The 26907-nt window shown below is 34.6% G+C and overlaps 1 pseudogene; it reads right to left on the minus strand.

The window, feature by feature from the left end:
- Nucleotides 1-9485: 9485 nt before the first annotated feature.
- LOC126499401 (high mobility group protein B1-like) lies at nucleotides 9486-11929 on the minus strand (annotated as a pseudogene).
- Between the last annotated feature and the right edge of the window lie 14978 nt (nucleotides 11930-26907).

A 26907-nucleotide genomic window follows, 5' to 3' on the forward strand; every position in this document is an offset into this window, starting at 1 on the left:
AAGTTGATAGTCTCATTTTTGTTTATTACATACAATATATATTTATATACATATATGTATTTGAATGGACACATGCATGCACTATCTGCTGAGGCAGTTTTTGTTGTTTGGGTATATATAGTTTCAATGGAGACCACTCTTTTTTTTTCTTTTTTATTTATTTATTTATTAAAGATTTCTGCCTCCTCCCTGCCACCGCCTCCCATTTCCTTTCCCCTCCCCCAATCAAGTCCCCCTCCCTCGTCAGCCCAAAGAGCAATCAGGGTTCCCTGCCCTGTGGGAAGTCCAAGGACCACCCACCTCCATCCAGCTCTAGTAAGGTGAGCATCCAAACTGCCTAGGCTCCCACAAAGCCAGTACATGCAGTAGGATCAAAAACCCATTGCCATTGTTCTTGAGTTCTCAGTAGTCCTCATTGTCCGCTATGTTCAGCGAGTCCGGTTTTATCCCATAATGCAGACCACTCTTAACTGCACTGTTTGGGTATATTTGTTCATACCTTCTGGTTGGCTTAAAATAGAGCTGAATGGCCAATAGTTGGCAAGAGAGAATAGTTAGGACTTCTGGGGAAAGAAAGGAACTCTGGGAAGAAGGGAGGTTAGAATTTCAACAGTGAGACACAGAGGGAGTAGGACATAGAGAGTGGAGGAGAGGTAAAGAGCCGCATGGCAAAACATAAATAAATAGAAATGAATTAATTCAAGTTATAAGAGATAGTTGGTAACAAGCCTAAGCTAAGGCCAAGCTTCCATAATTAACAGGAAGTCTCTGTGTCATTATTTGGGGGTTAGAGTTCCAAAGAATTTCGACAAGAAAAACTCACTATACTGGACAATCAACAAGCGGGCTAATTATACAATGCATTTTGATCATCTTTATCTACGACTCTCCAACTCCTCCTCTACCTACCCTCTCTACCATTACCTTCCAAGTTTAAGGTTTTGTTTTCTTTTTCTCCCCATGAAGGCCAGTTTGTTTTTTCCACCTATGCTTGAGAGTGGAGCTCACCTGGTGTGTGGCTTAACTCAAACCAGGGGTTGCTTCATTAAAGAAACTAACTCACCTTCTCCCAGTAGCTAACAAATGCCAGTAGAACTTCAATTAGTATTGAAAGTTCATCCCCCCCCACTTTCTCCCTCCCTTCTGATATTTCATCTGACTTGATCTTTTATAGTATATAAATATATAGATATTGTCACAATTACTGTGAGTTATGTGTCAATTATCTGTCTGGAAAACACTCTCTTTACATCTTTGGACATATAACCCTCACTTCATGAAGATTCCTGTGTCTTGAGGCAGAAAGGTGATTCATCTGTTTAATTCAGATCTATGAATTCTCCACACATTGATGAATTAAGAGTCATTATACTTTTTATGCTTTATTTTCTACTATAGGTTGAGATATAAATAGAAATAAAACATATTAAAGCAATGCCTAGACTGGACCAATATCAAGGTATATTACTATAATTACTCTTCCAGTATTACTTACTTATTTCCCCCATAGAAAAATTAGTTATCAATGCTGAAAAGTGAGTTAATAATTTTGCTCTCTTATTTTTAATCAGATTCTGCTATACCATATATATATATATATATATATTTCATACATATGCACCACTATGATGTAACTAATATATAAATACCTGCCTTTTAAAGATGAGGAACCTGTGATTCACAGATTAAATATCAAAGCTTTCCAAAGTTGTATTGTTAATATCTATAAATAATACTTAGCAAAGTTTACTATGAACTCAAACCTGATGGCATTTGAATGTTCCAACGTTTTGAAGACATCTTCAGGATCATGCACTACAGAAAGAGAAAAGTCCTTTCCAGAATTTCAGATAGGATCATAGCCTGACTTTTCCTCATGACACACCTTTGTGTCACATGTTGGCTTCCAAGTATTTGAATGATGGGAGTTGTAGGAGAAGCTTTGACTGACAAGATTTCTTGCCCATAAATTGGTACCATGCAGGAGGCTATTCAGAACATCACACAAAATTCGGTAGAATATATCAGAAATGTTTGTAAACAACTTGCCTAAATATCAGTGACAAAAAAAAAGGGAGAGAAGGCTAGTAGACAGCTTGTTCTCAATTTTCCCAAAGTGACAAAAGGATCTAAGAGTCTCTTTTTCATCCATGTGGTTAGAGACATCATAATCTGATCTGGTGTATCATTTGAATGTGCCAACTCCCCACAGATGGCAGGGAGAGTGTTTGGATCCTGATAAGACAATTACTGGTTTAGTATGGGCTACCCAAGTCAAAATCAAATCTCTTCCATGTCTGAAGCAAATACTGGAACAGCATGAAAGAACCAGTGTACCTATAAAGATCAGGGACATGGCAGTGTGACTCCAGGACAAGATATCATGAAAGAGGCCTTCTGCAGTAGGAATAACATAAATAAGGGAGATTAAGTGTTTACAATAGTTCTTTGAGGAAAGAGAGATGATCCCTCTGTTGGCACTACATGAAACTGATTTTAATCACAGTAATGGGGGACTTAGATGCTTTGTGAAAAGAAAATTCTATAATAGAACATTTACAGGGAAAATTGTTAGCTTTTTCTTTGTGACCAGAAAGTCACATAAAAAGAAAACTCAAGTAATATGGTGGATTCAGGATAATTGCCATTTGATGAAAGAAAAGATGGGTGTTAGACAGAGCTGTCCTCAAGACAAACTGACATCCATTGAGTTTAACTTGCTGTGACACAGTTTCCTGTTGGAAAATACCAAAATTCAAAGATGATATAGTTTGTGCTAAGAAACTAACACAAAATAAATATCAAAAATTCCTAAAAGACACATTACTATGGCGCCTGGATGAAAGCAAAATAATTGAGGTATCTTGAAATTAAATCTATTCTTTTTTTATTATCTTTTCTTTTTGAAATTTGACAAAATAAGATGACAGCATACTATTATGCCAAGGTTTTCTGTGAATTTCAAATATTTATTCATTGAACTCACATTCTGTAAAAGGAGTGTTATATAAGAAATATGAGCAGATAGTTGTGAGTAATATAAAATCCTCTTCATACTGATATTCTACATTTTAAGATGATATCATCATTTCTAGTAGGTAAGCAGATAATTTATTATCAGATCTATAATTATGTAAATGTACAAACAGTCTTCTGTTTCTAAAACTAATAAGGCAAGAGAGTCCTAATCAGAACAATATAAATCTGGACTTGATTTAATAATAAAATTTCTCATTTGGAATTCAGAGGTCCAGACAATTTTAAAGCAATGTCCTAGTTAATTTGTATCTTCATATTAATTATTTAATTTATTTACTTATTTACTTGTTTTGACCAGGGCTCATACAGCCCAGACTGACCTTCAATTTAACTGTAACTGACTACCAATCTTCCTTCTTCTACTTCCAGAGTGATGGGGTTTATAGAGTAATGGAGTCACAAATATGAACCATACTAGAGTGATGGGACCACAGGTGTTAACCACACTAGAGTGATGGGACCACAGGTATAAATCACACTAGAGTGATGGAACCACAGGTGTGAACCAAACTAGAGTGATGGGACCATACATATGAATCATGCTAGAGTGATGGAGTCATAGATATGAAGCACATTAGAGTGATGGGACCATAGGTGTGAACCACACTAGAGTGGTGCGGTCACAGATGTGAACTACACTATAGGTTTATGTATTGCTATTGAGTAATACCATGGTTTCGGGTTACTAGATAGGCAGAAAACCAAATAAGCCCTATTCGCATGCACTCATTTTACATCTTGACCAAAACAAACAAACAAACAAAAAAAACAATTGCATGGTTTGGAAAATTACAACTAATTTAAAGCATAAATTTAACCAGATTCCAAAAAGTTGTTAATTATAAAAGGCAGCTTACATATTGAACATAAAGCATAAGTAAGAAGGAATTGAAATAAACTCCATTTATTTTACTTCTGTCTTCCTATAGGAAGAAAGGTTTTCATTTCTGTGCCCGTGGTGGTTTGAAAAAAAAAATGGCTCCCAAATGGAGTGGAACTATTACGAAGTATGCCCTTGTTAGATGAAGTATGTCACTGTGGGTGCAGGGTTCAAGGTTTCATTTGCTGAAGCATCCCTTAGTGTGACTGTCTGCTGACTTTCTGGGTCAAGATGAAAGCAGTATTAGCTGCAGCAACACATCTTCCTGCACCCCATCATTTTCCCTGCCTTGATGATAATGGAATTAACCTCTGAAGCTGTAAGTAAGCCACCTCAAATAAATTTTTCTCTTCATAATAGTTGCCATGGTCATAATGTCTCCTCACAGCAATGGGAACCCTAACTAATAAAGTGCCCAAAATCTCTTGGCCATTCAGTGTTGCCACCAATTAAGAAAATAACTTACCAGTTCAACCAAGAAATGAACTTCATTAGATCATGGCAGTTAAAATTCTTAAGAGAGTACTAAAACAATAGTCAGCATTGTTTGAAAAGAAGTCTGTGAAGGCAGAAGAGAAGGAAATGGAACTGATGAGACAGGGCTCAACCAAACAAGACTCTGTTTCCACTCAGTTTTTATAAAATCAACAGACACATTAGACTGCAGGGTTCCAGAGATCATACAGAATGTCCTTTTGAGGAAAAACAAACAGACGAGATGCCAAGCCCACTTTCTCCTAACTTGTATGCTTGTCAATGAGAATGAAGGAAGGGTCATGGGAGGTGATTTGTTTCCCTGACATTATAATCACATGTTTCCCAGAGAGGGCCTTTTCATGGAAATTTATAAGTCATGATGCAGAAGGTTTGTGTTATATCAAAAAATGAGGTATTCATATGTAAATGAGTTTAATGTGTACATGTTTGAGCAAAGGGTTTAAAATTAACGGAGGTATTTGTCTTACAAAAGTGATAGTACAACAAGAAATGCATTAAAAAGCTGTAACACATATGAGGAATTCAAATGATTTCATGTTATATCTTAGACACCATAACTTTTGGGTTTGATAATTCTATGTTAGAAATTCTGAAGAACTATCTTAATTAACTGGTCATAGATATTAATTAATAATACCACATAAATATTAATACTATATATTAATACTACATAAATGGTGAGATATAAACTCACCATTTGGGGTGTTTGCCCTTTCTCATTAGGGTAAAAAAAAATGTTCATGAAGTTAGAAGAGAATGTGCTTCTTTCTTGGGTAACTAAACCCTTTGCTTTAAGTAGACTATTTCCCATGAAGGAACTATTTATGCAAATGTACAGTTATTATAATCCTTAAATTTGCTATGATTTTAAAATAGTAGTTATAACTAAACTTTATAAATAAAAATTTACTCCTTGTGTTAGTTTGAAAGAAAATGGCCCCCAAAGATGGTGGTGATATGAGGAGGTGTGGACTTGTTGGAGGAAGTTTGTCACTATGAAAGCAGGTTTACAATCTCATATATGCTCAAACTATGCCTAGTAAGACGGTCTACTTCCTATTACCTGCATATCAATATGTAGCAGTTCTTTTTCCAGCACTGTGTCTGCATGCATGCTGCCATGCTCCTTGCCATGATGATAATGGACTAAACCTCTGAAACTGTGAGCTGCTACCTAAATTAAATGTTTTCCTTTATTAGAGTTGTCATGGTAATGTTGTCTCTTTACAGCAAGAGAAACCCTATAACAGATGTTGATATCTGGGACTGGGATATTTCTGTAATAGACCTGAGCATACTTTTGTTTAAAAGAATATGGACCTTTTGACTCTGGATTATTGAAGCATTTGAATGCTTTAAGTGCTGCTTCCTTAATGGGCCATACTAGGAGCATATAAGACAGTGGTACAAAGTGTGATTTAACCTGTGAGTGCCTGAATCAAGAGGTTTCAGAGAAGAATTTTAGTGTGTTATCTATAAATTGTTCTTGTGATATTTTTGTGAAGAGTGTAGCTGCTTTTGCCCTTGTCCAAAAAGTTTGCCTGAGACTAAAGTGAAGAATTTTGGATTAAATCTGTTGGGAGAAAAAAAATCTCAAACCACCTAATATAATCTACATTGTGTGGTTACTAGTGTTATGTCTAATGAAGATATAATGAAAAGGAACAATCTGAGCAAGAAAAAAATATTTGAGGAGAAAAGGAGCACCAGAAAATGCAACGGAGCTAAGTCTTCGGGAGGCAGAGGCAGGCGGATCTCTGTGAGTTCGAGACCAGTCTGGTCTACAGAGCTAGTTCCAGGACAGGCTCCAAAGCCACAGAGAAACCCTGTCTCGAAAAACCAAAAAAAAAAAAAAAAAAAGAAGTTGAACATGGTGTGTGTGACCAGAGCAGCCCAGGCACGTACTTCTTCACAAAGGCGGGCAGGTTTCTGGCGTACGTCCTACGTAAGAGAAGGCGATGCTCTGGCTCCATGTGGGTGAGGATGAGTTGTAGCACATCATGACAGTGTGCAGTGGCTCGAGCTGCATCTCCCTTCCAGTGCAGAGCTTTCTCTAGGACAGGGAATAAATCTAGGAGGCACAGGAGCACAGCCTAGAGAAAAGAATGAAAAGAAACCAGAGTTCATTCATTTGCATCCACAGCATTTCTGACTCTTCTAAGANGAAAAACCAAAAAAAAAAAAAAAAAAAAAAAAAGAAATGGAACAAGGGGAGTGCTAACTCAGGGCAGACTGGTTCCAGTTTATGGAAAAGAATTAAATAAAAACTTATGCAGAGTGGTGGAGATGTACATATTTAATCCCAGCAATCCAGAGGCAGAGGAAGGAAGACAAATCTAACCCACTTAAATTTCAAACTCATGAAAAGAAGTTAAAGAAAATCTTAGAGTCAGGTATGGCAGTCCACAGTTTTAATCTCAGTACTTAAAAGGCACAGGTAAGTGGATCTCTGAGTTTGAGGCCAGCCTCATCTAACCATTGAAAACAGAAAGTTGGTGAAGATATAACTGAACAAGGGGGTCAAGGTCCAGCCCCAGTAAGCAGTAGAACTTTAATAACTTCAGCCATATGGTTCTGGAGTTAAGGTTAGAAGAAAGGGACTATGAAATTAGCCTCCATGATGAAGAAAAGCTGCTGAGGCCAGACATGTATCAGGGTGGCCCTGAATGGAGGCCTAGAAAGCTGCAAATTTGAAGCTTAAATCACCTTGGAGATTGGTGTGGATTATTTGTTTATACTATGAGGATATGTCTTTGCCAAGGCTCATTTTGACTGATTTAATAAACAGTTGAATGGCCAATAGCTAGGTGGAAGAAAGGTTAGGTGTGACTTTTGGGGAGATAGAAAACTCTGGGAAAAAGAGAGGCAAGGGATGCCAATAAGACATGGAACAAGTCTGACATATAAGACAGAGAAGAGGTAACCAAGCCATGTTGTAGAATGTAGATTAATAGAAGCAGATTAATTAAACTTACATGAGCAAATTAGAAAAAAGCCTAAGCCAAGGCCAAACTTTCATAATTAATAACAAATTTCTATGTCATTATTTTTGAGCTAGTGGTTCCAATAAGAAAGTTCTACTATATTTGGCATCAAATTTGTGGCAGGACCACACAGACAGAGAGAGTTGACTTCAATAGGCTGCCATTGTTTGTCTCTTGTACTCCTTTAAGTGGACTTGCACTTAGGAATCTTGGAAGAGGCTCAACCCCTCCATTGAAGGCACTGTTCCTATGAACAAACTGAAAAGTCAGCAGATTTGGTGAGACACTTGGGAAGTCAAAAAGGGAAAGAGTTGAATACTACTAAAAGTAAAATACATTCCCATGTTAATAAGCAGAAATATCACAAAGCAGGGAGTTAGGACTCTGTAAGGTGCTACTATGGATGGCTTGCAAATGGAAAGGAAATGAATGGGTAAATCACTTAGCTTGGATTGACATAATGCTGAATGTAATTGTGATCAGTTTGTTAATTCATATTTTATCTTTTAAAAAGTATCTTGATAACTGAGTCAAATATAAAAATTTGACTGATAAGATACAAACATTAGAATGACTAGTGAAAATGAGAAAAGATTGACTAGTAATATATAAACCTTAGAAATATCTAATAATGAAAATAAGAAAAAAATACTCAGACACAGACAGAGGAATTTAGAGCATAAGCTACTTCACTGCTTCATTATAAAACTTAAGAGGAGTGGCCTAAGTTTATTAAAAAACTAACCTTAATTTATCCAGTTAACATAGAACAATGACATCCAGATGATAGGTACCCCAAAGGCCATGCAGAGTTAACTAGGATCCTGTATAAAGGTTAGATTTGAAGATATTTAAGTAAGCAAGCATTCCCATTGCCTACTTATAATAATTTCCAGCCTGTTAAGAGATATCATTGGAAAATTCTTCTACAAGGAATAGTAATCAGACCCACCTATGTCAATATTTTGTACAACATCCATTAGGATTAATTCAAAATCTTTTCCACAATCTATAATTTACCATTATATGGATGATATCCTAATGGCTGATTCAGATGCAGATACTTTAGAAAAAGTGTTTGATGAAGTAAAAGGAAATATGCTTTTGGAGGATTACAAATTTTTCCTGAAAGCATACAAAGAAGAAATTCTATTAATTATTTAGGATATAAGATAGGTTACAGAAAATTCAACCACAGACAGTTCAAATCAGGAAAGTTCAATTATGAACTCTAATAATTTTCAAAAATGGCTGGGATATTTTAACTGGCTACAACCCACAATTGGCTTAACTACTCAAGAACTAAGTAATTTATTTCAAACATTACAAGATGATAAAAATTTAAAGAGTCCAGGAAAATAAGCAGATGAGGCTGAGAGAGAATTGACTGTTGACAAAAGTAATTACAGGATGTACATGTGGATTTCTTGGATTCAGAACCTGATTGTATCCTCGTCATTATACCTTTGACTAATTCTCCTCCAGGAATTGTTATGCAGAAAGAAGATAACATCTTAGAAAGGATACCTTTACCAAACATTCAGAGTAAATAAAGACCTATGTAGAAAAGTTTTCTGAATTGATTCTGAAAGGAAAATCGAGATTTCATCTATTATCAAGAATAGACCAAACAGAAATTATGTTTCCTTTTACTAATGCTGTATTTGCCTCATTATGGACAAAAACTGAACATTGGCAAAGAATTTTCAATAATTTTTGAGAGAAATTAACAACAAATATCCAACAGCAAATAAAACAAACAAACAAAAAAAACTATCGTCCCCATATATAACTAATTTGTGCTTTGTACCAACAAGAACCTGCTTTAAATTTCCAATGCAATTTACAACCCCCAGACTTTACCAGGCAAGGTTAGTGGCTATTGAAAATACCACTAAGACAGGGCTATCTAAAGACACATTCGGTAGTGTGTTAACTATACAAAAAAAAAAAAAAGACACTGTACAGTTTAAAAACAAATCTTACACAGCCTTACATTTCAATTTTTTTCTTTAAAAGAAGTGAGTTGTGTACAGGGGGGTTAAATGCTTTATAGACAAGAAAAAAACTGCGCTAGAACCAACTTATTCATCATCATCTTCTTCCTCATCTTCGTCTTCCTCATCATCTTCCTCTTCCTTCTTTTTCTTGCTCTTTTCCTCCTTGACCACTTCGTTTTTCACTGCATCGGGTTTTCCTTTAGCTCTGTAAGCAGCAATATCCTTTTTGTACTTCTCCTTCAGCTTGGCAGCCTTCTTTTTGTCGGGCTGCTTGTCATCTGCAGCAGTGTTCTTCCACATCTCTCCCAGTTTCTTTGCAACATCACCAATGGATAAGCCAGGGTGTTCTCCTTTGATTTTGGGGCGATACTCAGAACAGAACAAGAAGAAGGCCGAAGGAGTAATCTTGGCTGCATTGGGGTTCTTGAACTTCTTTTTGGTCTCCACTTTTTTTTTGGGGGGGGGATGTAGGTTTTCATTTCTCATTCATAACAAGCCTTGGCCGTGTCTTCAAATTTCCCCTGTTCTTTAGCAGACATGGTGTTCCACTTTTCTGAGCACTTCTTGGAGAACTCTGAGAAGTTGACAGAAGCATCTGGGTGCTCCTTGTTGTGTTTCTCCCGGCAAGTTTGCAAAAAGAATGCATATGAGAACATTTTGCCTCTCGGCTTCTTAGGATCTCCTTTGCCTGTGTTTAGTTGATTTTTGTCCGCGAGGCACAGAATCGCCCAGTGCCCGTCCTGCTCTCGCTTGCCCCGGCTGTCTCTATGGAGCTCAATGTACTGCAATGGCTGTGAGAGCAGGAGCCCAACACTGAATTTTTAAATAAGTTTGAGAGTGTCATAGACTATGTGGACTTTTGAAGTTGGACTGATGAATTTTTCCATTAGTATATGACTATAACCCTTTGCAGCCCAGGCTGTGGAATGTGGTAGTTTGAAAAAAAAAAAAAAAAACTGGACCTAAAAGGCAGTGGCACTATTAGGAGGTATGCCCTTGTTGAAGAAAATGTGTCACTGCAAAGGTGGGCTTGAGGTCACATATATGCTAAAGGCATACCCCATGAGACAGTCTATTTCCTATTCCTTGCATATCAACGTGTAGCAGTTCCTTCTCCAGCATTATTTCAGCCTACATGGACCCTCACCATGATGATTATGGACCAACCTTTGAAACTGTAAGCCTCCACCTCAAATAAATATTTTCCCTTATAAGAGTTACGATGGTAATGGTGTTTCTTCAAAGTCATAGAAAATCTAAATAAGACACTCCTATTTCTTGCTGTTAACTTGGCCTAGCTTTACTATGACAGCTAACCAGAAATTTCACCAAAAAAGCTAAACACGACATCTGACTTCATTTAATTTAAAACTAATAAGGAATAATTATGTGTGCTGTTAATTTTAATCTAACAATATGAAAATAAACTTAATTTTCAGATGATCTACTTAGAGCATATCATGACCCTGTTTAGACTGAAGAAATTTACAAAGCCTCTCATGGTTTCTCTGTGGCAGTGACAGCTATAATTTGGTAAAGGGAAAGACAAAATGGCCTAGCCTATGTCCATAAGCTACTTTATGGAGTCCATGTAAACACTTTGCAATGCATTTGTGTGGAGACATCATTTCATTAGTTGATACTATTCTGTTATTTTAAATAAGTATTGGAGAATACATGCCTGTTTATCATATTGCATTATTATAACTCACATCAAATAATAGTCCCTATATAAATCTTTAGAGTTTGTCATAAAATATGAAGCTATATTGAGCGGAGTTGATTGATCATTGTAGATTTCATGGTTGAAGAAAAAAGCAGAGTTATTTTTTCCTTTGGTTATATGCTTTTCTGCAAATATTTAATGAAAACAAGGTAGAAATATCTACTAAATTTTTAAACCAAGTAATTTAAAGATGAACTCAATTTAAACACAAACAAGGACTGAAGAAAATAAAGTACTCACTAATATTATTACATAAACAATGTTTGTAAGAAGATAATTAAAGCTTTATTGATGATGGTTTTCTTATTTATATCCAGCAATACATATGCACTCAGCACTCCTCAAGCAATAGAAAGATTAAGTGGAGAATGGGATTGAAGGGCAGAGTTAAGTCAGAAATGTTAGGAGCAACTAACATCATATGGGAATCTACTATTGTAGAGTCATCCTAAAGTATTTTAAAGGAATTTGAATGGATTTATTATATAATGGAAGAGAAAATACTCTAACTAGACATCAAATGCTATAAAGCAACCCCCAAGTACCCAGAATTTGTTACGTCTTGCTGAATATTTGAACATAGGGGTACCATAAATACCCTTTAATCATCATGGCCATTGCCAAGGCTACTTTTTACCCTAGTCAACCTGACAGTAAGGTTGTACTTTTGAAAATAATACTTAGTTATTTCCTCAAACATTGAGAAATCAAGCTGACACCCACAAAAAGCTTCGCATCTCTTTAGTAGTGTTTATACCGTTGGAAGGTTCTGCACAGTACCAGAGAAGAAAGCAATCACCATTCTAACCACCTACCTGTCTGTGACATACAGCTGGGGCTGGAGAGATGGCTCAGTGGTTAAGAGTACTGCCTGCTCTTCCAAAGGTCCTGAGTTCAATTCCCGGCAACCACATGGAGGCTCACAACCATCTGTAATGAGGTCTGACATACATACAGACAGAATATAGTATACATAATAAATAAGTAAATAAATAAATAAACAAATAAATAAATATTTTAAAAAAAGATTCACTGGTGCAATAGAGGCACAGATGTTACAGTAACAATCAACCATTTTTATAAGATTTGCAGCCTACTCCATGAAATGGAACTTACATTTGACTTTGTAAATTAAACCAAAAATCTGAGACTAGATAGGTCATAGGTTCTGGCAAAAAATAAAATAAAGTAAAATAAAATAAAATAAAATAAAATAAACCTACTACCATTATTCTAAGTAAAAAATAAAAAAGAAGAAAAACAGGAAAAAGATAATTCAAATTAAATAATGAATTTCAGCAAAATATTCAGGTGTAAAACAGCATTGTGATATTCAAAAATTCTTTAATTTTTCACATATTTGATTAATGCTTATGTCTGTATTTTCTAATTATGTATGAGATTTTTAAAGTGTTCCATTTTACATTTTTATTTACTTAACAGAAATCAAAATTTTGTAAGTGATTTTAACTTTTAATGGACAAGAAGGGACTTTTATTTCCCAAGAGTGCATTTGCTGACTTGATCAAAAATGCAAAGAAAATGTTCTCTAAGGTAACAGATCAGTTCTCAAGTGTACCATCATTTCAGGTATCATCGTAAGAGACTCCTCATACTGAAGATCCTCATCTGTGGAGGCTTGTTTGATTGTTGTCCTAGAGGAGTATCCTTTGAAAATATGGAACAGACTACATGCACCAGTATTGAATCAGGCAGAAACTGGCATGATTGAAAATGACTTGTGCCTCCTAATACCAGGTATAATGGATTCATCAAGTTATATACTTACACACACACGTGCACACACACACAAACACACACGGCATATTAATTGTACACATACATATACTATCTTTACTTCTGGAGTTCACTTTAACTGCTTTCTATTTCAATGATGAATCTTTTTTTTGTAATTTCAATAGCAGTGTTAAAGTGTGTATGTGAGTGTCTGTGCGCACACATGTGCATGTTTGAGTCTATGTGATTTACAATTTAAATTTTTCTCTGTCATAATCACATTGACATACACTGCAGTGAATGTTTCACCAGTTTGCTCTATGAAATTTTCTTGAAAATTAGTGATCTTTCCCTATGTTGAAGTTCTTTTTTGAGGATATTAACTATTATGTAGATAAAAGTATAAAAATTCAAATTCATGTGAGGAAATCAAACTCACATATGTGGAATTTTTTTTCCTATCAAATCTTACATATAACTACAAAGGTGAGAGTAACCATAATGTATCTGTAGAGCAGAGGCTTGCTGGGGTATCCATGCAGTGCTTCCTATAATTGTCATTGTGACATGCCAGCTGGGGTATCCATGTGGTCCTGCCTATAATTGTCATTGTGACCTCCCTGGGTAATTAAATAAGAAGTCAAGGCAAAATATAGTGTCATATGCTTATTTTTCACACTTAAACTTGCCCTGGAATCTACTATTTAATACATAAATGTGCTGTTTTAATAAAATACTGATTATAAACATCCATAAAGGAAATGAGTGTGTGTCTAGCAATGCTGCTCTAGGCTTCAGAGCAACAATTCATGTTATAAATTTGGTATGATTAAAATGTTTCCAGATTTTTCAACACAGACATTTTCTGTGTGAACAAATTAAAACTCTCCTAAAATTATGTTTAATGACAGGATGTACATATTTATATGGTATCTCAGTTAGTTGTATGTGGACACAACAAGTTTAAGAAAAAAAATAAAATAAAAACGAACTGGCAGTGAAAGATTCCATCATGAACAGTAATTGGGTGTGTGTGATCATACTTTAATTTTTTTTAACTTAAGCATGACTAACTGATTCATCATGAGGTTAATGAAACAATGAGTCTGGTTACATTATAAATCTCCATCTTTCATTCAAAAACAGCCTTGTGGATAATGGTCTCTGTATGAAGGCTCAATTGTTGAGTAGCATTTTCCTGAAGTGGTCTCATTTTTACCACTTTCTAAAAGTCTATTTAAATCATTGCACAGACTCCAAACTGTATTTCTTGGCAAAAATGGAGTATGAAATAAGCATCACAATTGGAGAATGAGAGAATTTTGATAACTTCACTTAACATTTAATAGATTCATTCTGAAGCTAATGAGGTCTCTAAGTTCTGCTTGGTCCAGTAGCTGTAGAGAAAACCAAAAACAGTTCCATTAATCAGTCCCTTGAGGTTAGTTGATGATGATAAAATGACGCTCACTCATGAGAGTTTGCTTACATTATTCCACTTGTGTATATATGCATAATATAGGCAAGAAATAAATCATGCAATGAAAAGATTCCACAAGAATAAATAGGCTGGCAGTGGAATCGACTGGTAATTTAAAACTCATTTTATAAAACGTCTGTTAATTTCCATGGACTATAAACTAACATTATAACATTAAAGTATCATTCACCTAGTGTTGAGTTACAACTTTTGGCAGAGTCAAATGTATTATTTCAGACACTGTTTTTATGGAAAGCCATTATTAAGTTACACTTCCACGAGGCTGACCCAATAGTTAATGGTAACATTATAATCTTCACTATTGTTCACCTAAATTCCATGGTTTGAGAAGCTTAGAAGAAGCTGTGGTTTCTAAAAGTTTCAATGTCAACAAGGATATGAAATAGGAGAAAGTCAGTGGCTTATCTTAACAATAGTTATAGTTTAAAATATCTAAAACACTCCAAATGTTCAAGACAGTGTCAATTATGCACATAGGAATGACATAATATTATCATTTATTTAATATGTGAAAATACAACTGAAGGCATTAATATACAGCAATCATATTAAAGAAAGTCTCTCATAAGAGTGTTATATCACACTAAGTCTTAGTTTCTTCAAGAATCGACAAAGAAAGCAACATGCTGAGAAATTACGCATTGCGTGGACTGGATTGTTGGAATTCTTCCGGATTAATTGCATTAATATGAGAAAATGTAGGTTGAGTCAGCTATGGGTTAGTCAAAGTAGCAAGGAATTTGAGTTCATAATTACTTGTTCTACTTCTCACTAAATAATAGTATAGTATCTAGCATATAGTCCTGTTAAACTACAGGTATGTCTTCCACAAAGTAACACTATTTCTGGACAATGTGGAAGAAAACAATGATGAAAGCTTATAATTGAAGCTAAGAACTTCTTAACCTCATAAAAGCTCATCTACATTGAAATTGAAAGAGACATTTTAGTCAAAGAAACAACATAAGGATTAAGTTACATATTTCCATTTACAATTTTTTATTTAAAATAAATTTTTATTTTACATACCAGCCCCAATTCCCCCTACCTACATTTCTCCCACCCCTCTGCATCAGACCCTTATCCCCTACTCAGCAGGATCCATTCTTATAGGATGCATCTATGTACCAAGAGATAAGGACAACCCATGCTTTACATCCCATACTTTACATTAGTAAACTAATACATTGTGTGAGTTTATGTTCAATGAAATACAGCTATGATAATGACACATCCTGAGCTCCAGAGCATGAAAACTCTATTAAGAAGAAGGGAATGTAAGAAAAGTCTATCAGAAAAGTCTACTCTTAACTTTTTTCTTTTTTGTGTGTGCAGAACTAAAAATAAATCTGAAGTATAACGTATAACTCGGCCCTAATAGGAAAATCAAAAATTTCATATCCACAAAGTTTGAAAACCCGGTTGACTAAACTATAGCCTGAAATATTTTTGAAGAAATTCCTTAATGCACAGTATGCACAAGATTTTTGCATGTCGTTAAATATTTCTTACATATTTACGCAAATAAATAAGATTTATTTTCTTCCAGTGTAGTATAGAGCAAACAGTATTTTTTGATTACCTCGCTACACAGATTTCTACTTATACTGATTTTTACTTTATAGAACATCCATGTCTTCTATCTGACAAAAATATAATCGCCATTATACTCTATATGATAGTCTACTGTTTCTATAAAACATAATCATTCCCAAAACAATTAAATATGTTACTTATTTTGTAAGTTAAAAAGTAAATATTAATATAGCTATTGAACTCATAGTCATCAATTCTTTCTTTCCAACCTATACACCACATAGACATTTTGGTCTTCTTATTGTAAATTCAATCTCATTCTTATTTGAAGAAAACAAAGTACATTTCATGTTCATTATCATAGTTTACCCTTGTAGGTTGTGTTGCTTGATTTGTTGTATAAGATATTAGATATTCTATTATATTTTTGAAAGATGATATATTGAAGATAGATAGATAGATAGATAGATAGATAGATAGATAGATAGATAATAGGTTACAATTGATAGAACAATACAATCAAACTTTTGTTCATAAACTTAAGTTTATGACTAATCTAGCTCTGTTTTAAAGAAGATTTTATGTGCTTTTCACTAAACTCCCAAACTATACTCATATTGCCCAACCATTTGCAGCTTCTGATGGAAACAGTTGAAGAGAAGCCCATGTCTAAGAGCAGACATGAGTTCTAGCCCCCAGAAGAGACTGACCAAAACAATTTTGGGTGTTCCTAAAATTGGTGGTCTAGATAGCTGCGTTCTTCTAAAGTATCTGGGGGACAAAACTCTCAGCATAATTTTTTGAAAAATAAATAAAACCAATACTCCTGATCTTATGTGAAGAAATTCTAATTGGAGAGATAAAGATGATTTGTGAAATTTTGAGCCCGGAGAAATTTAGTAAGAAACATATCTCACCTCATCTTCAGAGAGATAAAGAAACCAAAGCTCAAGGAGATGTAATTATTTGGTTAATATAAGGATCCGGACACATTCCTAGACCACTGTGAAACTGGCATTACATGTGTACAATGACAATATTCAGTCCACACTTAACCAACTGATTATGTGGTGAATTGGAAAATGTCAAATAATTTATTGTAAGATTAGTGGGTGAAAATGTTGAAAATCTAGGAGCGCACAGAGTTTGACAACACACTGAAACACTCAGAGAGAGGTATTTTAAGATGTTTGCGGGAGAATTCTGTGAAAATACCAAGTGATTGGCACGCTCTATTACATTTTATTAATTAACTTAAAGGTCTCCAAATATATTTCCATTTAGTTATGGAACAACTGTTTGGAACCTTTGCAGTTTCCTAAGCAGTACATGAATAAATGCTTTTAAGCATCCCATTCCTTTCCTTGTGATAAATATCCTAGAACCTGAATGGCATTTCAAAGGATTCATGTCACTTTTTACCTGCTCTCTTTGTTACAGTTTCCTAAACTTTTTTTATTTTTAAATTGTGCTCTTGGATATCATGTAAGAAACTATTATTTTATTTATTGCTGATCTTTGTTCATTTATACTGATATACAGGTAGACCTAACCCCTTCTTTTCCCATTTTTACTGTGGAATTTGATGGAATGCCACCATATATTTTCTGTTAAGTAAATATTGTAATTAATAGAAGTCTCTACAATCTCACAGATCTTTATGATTCCTTTACCTTTTTAATTTTGTGGATGGGGCTTGTAAAATGACTCAGAGGGTAAAGTGACTTCCTATGAAGCTTGAAGAGCAGAGTTTGACCCTTACAAAGGAGATAAGATGGAGCTGACTTCCACATGCTGCGTTCTGACCTCCACTTACACACTGTGGCATGGGCATGTGTGCGTGCGCGTGCTCACACACACACACACACACACACACACAAATACAGTTTAGTTAAATCCTTTTTAATTCAGAGAAGTCTTTGCCATGTAGGACATTTTCTCTTGGAACTTCCTTGGTTGTGTCATGTGCAGAAAGTCACTGCAGACCCAAAGCTTGCATTGTCTCAAGGTTACTGAAGTTTAAATGTTTTCAAAGACTAATTCAAAACAACCCAAGTGTAATTCATCTTGTTGATGTGTGGCCCGGGCCTGATTTGATTTGATTTCCTCAGTCATTTTTCAAGCATAGCTTGCTTAATGAGAAATGCCTGGCTCAGGCTTCAGTGCTGTTTACAATCTCACACTAAGAATTTAGAGAGACAGAGGCTGCCTATGGATTTTGCAGTGTCTCCCAGAATGTTTCTGGCAAAGTCAGCTCTGTGCAGCTTTATCTCAATGAAGACCTCATTTTCGCTCTTGGTGCCCCAAAGGTGTAAATCAATCCACACATTGAAAATCAATGGCACACTTTAAAAATATTTAGAGTTCTAGCAAATGCCTTCAATATAATACCTTTCAGTGTCTTCAATATTGAAAATGAATGGTTCTTTTAAGAGCTTTTATGTGGATTATTTATATAGCACATAGATTTACTTATCACACGAATTTGATTTGTGTGCATATATTTTCTTCTCATTCATTGCTTACACAGGAAATGTATCAGAATTCTCTTGTTTTTATTTTCTTTAACTTGCAACTAATCAGGATTGGCAATCTTGATCAATTTTAATTAGCTATCTTGAAATTTCTAATAAAAATTAACATTTATTTTTACAAAAAAACATTCTTTTTCAATACTCAAATGCTCTGTCAATGGAAATTGTATCTGCTTTTTTTGTAAAAACTAAATTGGAATAGCTTTATCTCTTCATAATTACATGTATCAATAGTTGTTGATTTCCTAAAATAATACTTAATCATATTTTAAAAGTAGCTTTTAGGGCTGGAAGATGACTCAGTGGTACCGAGCACTGGCTGCTCTCTCAGAGCATCTGAATTCAATTCCCACCATCCATGTTATCTCCAGTCCCTGCACAAAATAAGTGGTGAAACAAAACTTTCTAGTGGCACACATTTTATTTTCTTTTGTATAGTTTTGTGATGAAAAGAAACATTAACATTGCTTATATTTGCTTTGAGAATCTATCAAAGGGACCAGATTGGTTGCCTTTTAGAACGGCTAGTTTTTTTTATTATGTAACGAATCTATTTTAAATAAAAATTCATTAATAATCTCTATAGGAAGAATGGACAAATTTTTCAATACAGGGTTTCATGTATTTCAGCAAATAGATCAAGTTCTTACATTCAGCCCCCACCCTGCCATTTTCTGAACCTGGATACTCCTCAAACTCCTGAAACACAAAAGGGTCCACCTCATGTATGCCTTTATGCATATCTTCTTTGTGCAGCAAGATATAAGTCTGTGTTTATGCTTGCATTGGTGCTTTATGTTTTAAAATATTATGTGTAACTTTGATTATTAACTTTCCCCTAAAAAACATTTTTGTTTCAAGTCTTTTACTATTTTGTGTAAAGCTAATACATACATTGTGTTCAAGTCTTTTTTGGAATTAGGAATATTCCTAATATTCATTAGGAAACTACAAGTTAACGTTATAAGCAGTGAATATATCTTTTTAATAATTTCTACCCTAGCAAGATAACATATGAAGGTCCAATTGCTTCAATACTTGGAGTCAACAGTTCATTCAATTTTTAGGATTGAAATGAACAAAAATGGTAGTACGGATGTTAATACTTAGTTGGAGGGGAGGGACATCTGCTATACAGGCCGACATCTACTATACATATAATAAGCTCAGAAAAGAATTTCTAGAGGATAGATATTCAAGAAAAGTTCTTAGACAAATAAAACCATGGAGCAGAACAGGTTATCTTCTGTCCACACAGTGAGAACTCTGCAAGTATTCACATAAAATTGTTTCACTAGATTTCTGCTTTGGATTTTGCAGACTGGGTCTGTGAATTATGCTTCTGTTCATATATGTTTGTGAATGAACTGTATTTAAATCTATAATGACTTCAGAATGTGTTCAATAACTCCCATTACATTTCCCAGAAAATATTAAACTTTAACTCTAGATTAATGGTGGTATTTAAATAATATCTCAGACACAATAGGAATAATTCTGAGGTTACAATATTTTCCTGGAATTTATGAGGTAGAATTTTAGAATTCTTGACGATGTAACAGGCAGGTGGAGCCTACTCTGACTTATTCTCAAGTCAACTGTCCGGTAATAAGTAGAAGCTAAATGTATGTATCCTACTGTCAAAGCCTGGCATATACTACAGTATTTGGAATTCTGACTCTATGTCAGAGATACTCAAATGGCTTAGTGTTCTGAACTTAATGCTGACCACATTAGCTGAAGCATCTCATTTTACTGATTTTTCTAAGGGGAAAGAAGTTATTTTGTTTCTTGGTGACCTTCAATGATCCCAAATACAGACTTTACTATTATTTAGGTATGTAAATTATAAATTATAATGTAGTTTTATAGATTACTATATTTTTATAAAATTATATGAATTTATTATAATTTTATAAATATAATAATTTTCTGAAATTTAACAAAAAGACATTTCAGACCCAAAAGCCATTTTAGTGTGATAGTGTGACACTTTTGGGATCAGCAATTTTGTTTACAGCTGGAGAGGACATTGTATTTAAATAATCTCAATCTTAACGCAACAAAGAAAATCATGAGATTTGTGGTGTGATGGAGGGAAAACTTTTAGCTCAATTAAAGGAAACTATTTTCCAAAACATATTAAACAAAAAGAACCTAAAATGAGGGCTCTGTAAAGACAGCATGTGATATGATTACAAACGAACCTGAAATCTCCCTAAAGTACATTCTTTATGTTGCTGTTTAGAATTATAAAAGTATTAAAATAAAGTATGCTGAAAGGAAATTTCCTTCATCCATCTTGGCAGTGAAGGTTGAAGTAATAGCTCACAGGGGAATAATCTCAAAATGCCTGATTTTCTATGGCTGAAAATTCAGGAAATATGTCAAGCCTGTCATTCAAAAGTCTTATTAGAAAAAATTTCACTTAATTAAAATCTTGCATACTTAAAATTCAGACAATGAATAATACTAGTCCTAGAATCTAAATGATATACTTTGCACACAACCACACACACACACAGAGAGAGAGAGAGAGAGAGAGAGAGAGAGAGAGAGAGAGAGAGAGAGAGAAGAAACATGCATTAAAGGGCTCAGCTCAGTTTAATGCTGGTGGAAGTTGCTTCAGAATGTAGTGAAATAATGAGAAATCCTATCACAGTGTCAATTATTCCAAAAGCTACTTCTTTAACACTTGATCAAACAACCTACCATCTAGTTCATACTACTTACTTTTACTCTACTCAAAAGCCAACCATGAAATTGAGCTGTTACCTTCAATGTGGCAAGCACCAAGATTTACTTTACCTGATTGATCTTCTCTTTGTAATTCAAAGTATAAAATTCAATGAACTATTATAATATAAAATTTACTTCTCAATTTGTTTGTATCTTTGGGGTACGTCTCATTCCTAAAGTTCAAACAATTGTAAATTTGCAAAGGAAGTTTAAACACTGTAAAATTATGCATAATTGTGAGAAGGGTGGGCATCAGAATATGTGCTGAGAAGAAAAACACTAAAATTTATACGTGAGAAGGGGACTGATTTTTGTTTCTTGCCAAGAACATTAAAGAAAGTATCATGTTAAGTATTTTCCTCAGCAGTATTTTCCATTAGAGAAAGCAAAGACCAATAAAGATAATTGTATTAGAAATGAGTAAAGCAAGAACTAGGAGTGGATGATACATGTAAGTACACATGTATAAACTGTACTGAGTAGAGAAAAATATTTATATATTGTAAATAAGTACCTAGAGATATTGAATAAGTGTATTAAAATTGTGAAACTTTTGTGTGGAAATGGCATGTATTTTCAGCTGACTGATACCATGGTAAGAAAAGTAGAAAAGTAGAAGGCACAAATCAAAGTATTTTAAAAATTGGGAAAGAGAAATAGGCATAAATATATCCTCTAACATACTAAATGGAGAACAAAAATCATTCAGTCTTTATTACAGAAATGAAATTTATAATATTCAAGTTAAACTTACTATCCTTCTATGTTCAGCATCTGCACATAGCAGGTGTCTCAAGATATTAGTGAAATGATTCAATGTAAAATAATTCTCATTATAGAATTTCACTATGCTTGAAAATTGGGGAAAAAAGCCCACAAGGAAAAGGGGGATCTGCAATCCAAGTCCATTTGGAACTTCTCTAGAGAAAGAACTAATGAGTCCAGGGTTGGAAGAAAGTTGAGAAATGATGAGAATAATGCAAGTCAAGCAGATGGGGTCAATGCACATTGTTGAAAAATTTTAGCAACACCTTTAATTTGGACATGATAGGTAAAAATCACAGCAGTGGAGATGATAAAGGTTCAAAGCCCTGCAGTTCAAAGACCTGGGTACCAGGCCATTTGGAGTCTGAAGATGATGTGAATGCCCTTGGCCTTGTGGCTATAAATAAAGGAATGTGAAACTAAAATTAAGCTTTTAATTTACAGCACAGAAGAACTGTAGAGTCTAGGGTTGAGATTGAAAATGAACAAACCAACAAAAGGTTAAAGTCTGGTCTCTGTATGAGGCAAGACACAAATTTTAACCACCCAAGAAGAGGGGTCAAAAGATTATGAGACTCAGAGGACCAGAAAGTCTGATGAGATTGCTAGAAATAAGAGGGAAGCTACATCCATGGTACCCCAACCATACAGCTGCCTTAACAAGACAGAACAGTGATAAAAATTTATAGATGTGTTAGTATGGACAACGAAATTTTAAGAGGCCCCTCCCACAGACAAAGAGCTACAGGCACTTAACTTGTGTTCAAATGGATTATTGGTCTTCTCCAAAGATGAGCCCCTGCATGGCTATGTGATACCAAGTGCTCAATCATGAAATCGTGTAGATAAAAGAAATTAAAAACAGACTCATGAATCAGTATTTATGTATTATGCACACATATACATATATATGTATATATATATAAAGTAATATTTTAGCATATATATGTTAAAGTAATAATCAAAAAAGGGAGCAATGAATTAGTAAGGGAAAGAGGAGAACATGAGAGGGTTTGGAAGCAGGGGACATGGGAGTAATTAGAGGGACAAGAATGGAAGATGATGGAGCTATTTTAATTGAGGTTTTAAAATCATTAAGAAAAAAACATTTTATTTTTATTTGTCTAAATCGTATAAGGCCCACATTTTCTGCTGTCATTATTCTTTTCCAGTAACATAATTAGTATTAGTCTTACTGCCATTGTCCTTAGATGATTCTGAGGATCAGTTCTTCGTGACTTTTTCTGCTTTTGCTGGGCTGTTCAGATGCCAAATCATTATTATTAATCTACCTCAATATTTCTAATTTTCTTCTGCCTTCCAAAAGTTAAATTATTTTTTAAATGGTGCATAAAGATGTGTAAAATATACCTAGGATGTATAACATAATAAGATTATTCTTAGATAACACTATATGAAGTTTAATTCAGGTTAAATATACTTACTTTCCTAAGCATTTATTGTTTGAGAAAAGCATTCTAAATCCTCTCATCCAGGTTTTTGAATAAATAACATCTGTTTAAGGTATCCAGCTACCACTCTAACATTGTTGACATAATTTGATTCAACATTGTAATTCAAGTGATATTTAAACACCTTCCAAAATTTTCATTTCATTCCTTGGATACTGAGGGAACACAGAAATTTTTCAAAATAGCTCGATGTGAATGAACTAGTACAGAGGACAAACTATTGTTGTACTAGATACATGATGACTTTGAGAAGACTGTTACGTGTTTGCAAAGACATTTCACTCATATCACTGTGGTCTACTTTGAACTTACACATACCAATGAAAACATAAAAAAATGCTTTGATGTTCATGGGTAAAAAAAAAACAATTGTACCTTGTAGTGAGGAGGTGAGCAGGCCCGCTTTTTGTTCTGCCTGGCTCCCACATGGCTAGTTCAGCCCCAGAATAATTACACGGAAACTGTATTCATTTAAACACTGCCTGTCCCATTAGTTTCAGCCTCTTATTGGCTAATTCTTACATCTTGCTTTCACCCATATTTAGTAATCTGTGTAGCACCACAAGGTGGTGGCTTACAGGGAAAGATTCAGCATGTCTGACCTGGCAGCTGGCTCCATGGCGTCTGCGTCATTGCCTTATTCCCAGCATTCTGTTCTGTCTACTCCACACACCTATGTTCTGACCTATCAGGCCAAGCAGTTTCTTTATTAATTATACAATGAAAGCAACACATAGAAAGAAGACCTACCTACATCAGTACCTTGTCATTTGTTAAGTGAAACTCCATGTGAGGTCACACCTGATCCTACTACTTAAGGTATCAGTTTTGGTAAAGCATATAACCATTACAGATATGTTGCAAATACACTAATGTATTTTAAAATTTATAAAATAGACTTAATAGTTAAGCTTTGTGATTTTTATCTCTATAGCTGGGCTCTTGAATATTGAGTAGTTTAATGGCATAATATGACTTCAATCACTTTGATTTATTATTGTAAGTATAAAGCATGGTACTTTATAAGTACAAACTTAATTTAAAAAATCTTTCTATAATGTGGAATTATTCCATTTAATTGTATCATTAATTCTTAATTTTATTAATGCGTATTTGATGTGGAATGTTCTTCTGTATATGTCTTGCTTTTATTGGTTGGTGAATAGAGGTGTTTTGACCTATGGCTTAGCAGGGTAAAGCCAAGGAGTATATCCAAACAGAGATATATAGAGACAGAAGGTAGAGTCAAAGATATACCATGTAGCTGCTGAAGGAGAAAGATGCCAGTGAGTCACAGCCTCATGGTAATATATAGATTAATAGAAATGTGTTAATTTAAGATGTAAGAGCTAGCTAGGAATGTGCCTGAGCTGTTGGCCAAACAGTGCTGTAATTAACAGTAGAGTTTCTTTGTGATTAATCAGGTTTGGATGGGTAGGAAGCAAATGCACAGTCTCTGTCTACATGTGTGTCTCTCTGTGTTGCACATGAGTATTTTGGGAGATGACCAGAAGAGGGTATTGGATGCCCCCTGGAATGGTATTATTTGTGGTCATGACGCAGGTATTGTTTGTGCCAGAATTCCAACAAATTCCCATATTCTGCAAAAGCAAAACATGAGGTCATGATATATATTCTTAGCATATTTGGCATGTTTCACATTAGTAGTTTAGCATGCAAGTATGTACCTTTTATATATTATAGTTGTTATTCGAATAACACATGTCTTTAAACAACAATCTGATTTTTTCTGTTTTCACTTACCAGAATTTTAAGAATCAACAAGTCATTCCATGGCTAGCATCATTCTTGTTTTCTCTTCATTGTGTAAGGTACAAGAGATTTATTCATCTCCAGATTGACATAGTCACTCATATTTCCTCTTTGTCTTCATCTGGGAAGGCCAGGCTTCCACACCAGATGGTAGTCATCAGAATTTCTTAGGTGATAACTGACTTCCAAGAAGAGCATGCCAGCGGAGGTGACAGGCAGAGCAGAGGTACACAAGATCACTGTTGCCACATGCTACTTATCACACGTACTCAGAGGCCCACCTCCCTCAAAGAAGAAAGGAAATGACTTAGAAGCAATTGTGATGTGTAAGTCAGATTTTAACTATGGTACACATATGAAGAAACTGCATATATTCACAATCTGACAACGGAAAATGAACTTCCAAGACAACATTCTAAAATATAGTTTAAATAATAAATTCCTTCAAAAATGTCTTTAAAATGTCAACAATCAAGAAGTTTGTTAAACCTGGAGTTTAATGACAGTTTTAAAATAGATTATCAGTCTTCATTCACTTTATTATTGCCTCATTTATTCATTCATGGAATGAATATATATATTGATGTCCTATCATGAGCCTCTAGGGCTTTTATAAAACAAAGTAACTGCTACCCCAAAGAGGAGAATCTTTCATTCTTCTCTTTATGATATTTACAACTTAATAGCACAGATTGCCCTCTCTTTAAAAATAATTTTACTAGAGTTCTGGTAATGAAGACTACAGCAGTGTTTGCATAATTTGTAGATGACAAAATACTATAAGCAACAAAGTCTAATGTAACATAAAATAATTAAAGTGCATAGATGCATTTAGTTATTTAATCAAATAAGTATAATTTAGAGCTTTGTTGTATCCCTAGTTCATTCTAAATCTTAAGCCAATGAATAAACCATGTTCTAACAAAAACAGATGCTTCCCAGCACACAGGGCCACTCCATCTGCTCTTGTAGCTCCACATGGGAATGTCTTCTTATTGCTAACCAGCCCATCCCCGGTTCCAAGAAAACATGAGCCTCTTAAAACAAAGTTGAAAATCTAGTGACTTGCAAGTCAGCTGGCAGTGTTTCTACATTTTTAAGCAAGCTTGGATATCAGGGAGAGCTTAGTGTTCACTCTAAAACTGACCCCTGTGAGCCAAGTTCGGAGTAGTGTGAGTTATCAACCCTGACAGGCTTTTGGCAAGTCTTTGAAGACTCTCGGGCCAGGCTCCTTTCCAAGCTCAGCTGGGAACCATTAGGATAAATGATAGTTCTTGCAATGGCTAGTTCTTACTATGCCTTTTATATGTATTTAGTGTGCAATGGTGGAATTTATGGCTTATCTATACAAAAGAAAACAGAATTGTTTTCTATTTCAAATTGAAAGGTGAGACTGCCTTGAGAGTGGCAAACCAACAAATAGGAGGGAACCAACATAAAAAGTATTTTGGAGACAAGTATTCTTAAGATTTTATGAGACATAATTAAACAATATACTAAAAATATAATCTTTCTCCAAATTCATACTTCAACACTGAAAATAATATTCTGAAAATCTTATTTAAACATTTCACATACACAATGCACATACATGCACAAAATCAAGGAATTGTGATCACCCTCAGCAACCAAAAATGTCTGATTTTCAATCCTAGGATAAGTAAGGTACACACAGACATAACGCTGGTACAGAACAAATTAAAGGCACTGGATGGAGGCAAAC

This window comes from Alexandromys fortis, unplaced genomic scaffold (assembly GCF_014885135.2).
Source record: "Alexandromys fortis isolate MF-2015 unplaced genomic scaffold, M_Fortis_MF-2015_v1.1 scaffold_11, whole genome shotgun sequence".
In the NCBI taxonomy this organism is placed as follows: Eukaryota; Metazoa; Chordata; class Mammalia; order Rodentia; family Cricetidae; genus Alexandromys; species Alexandromys fortis.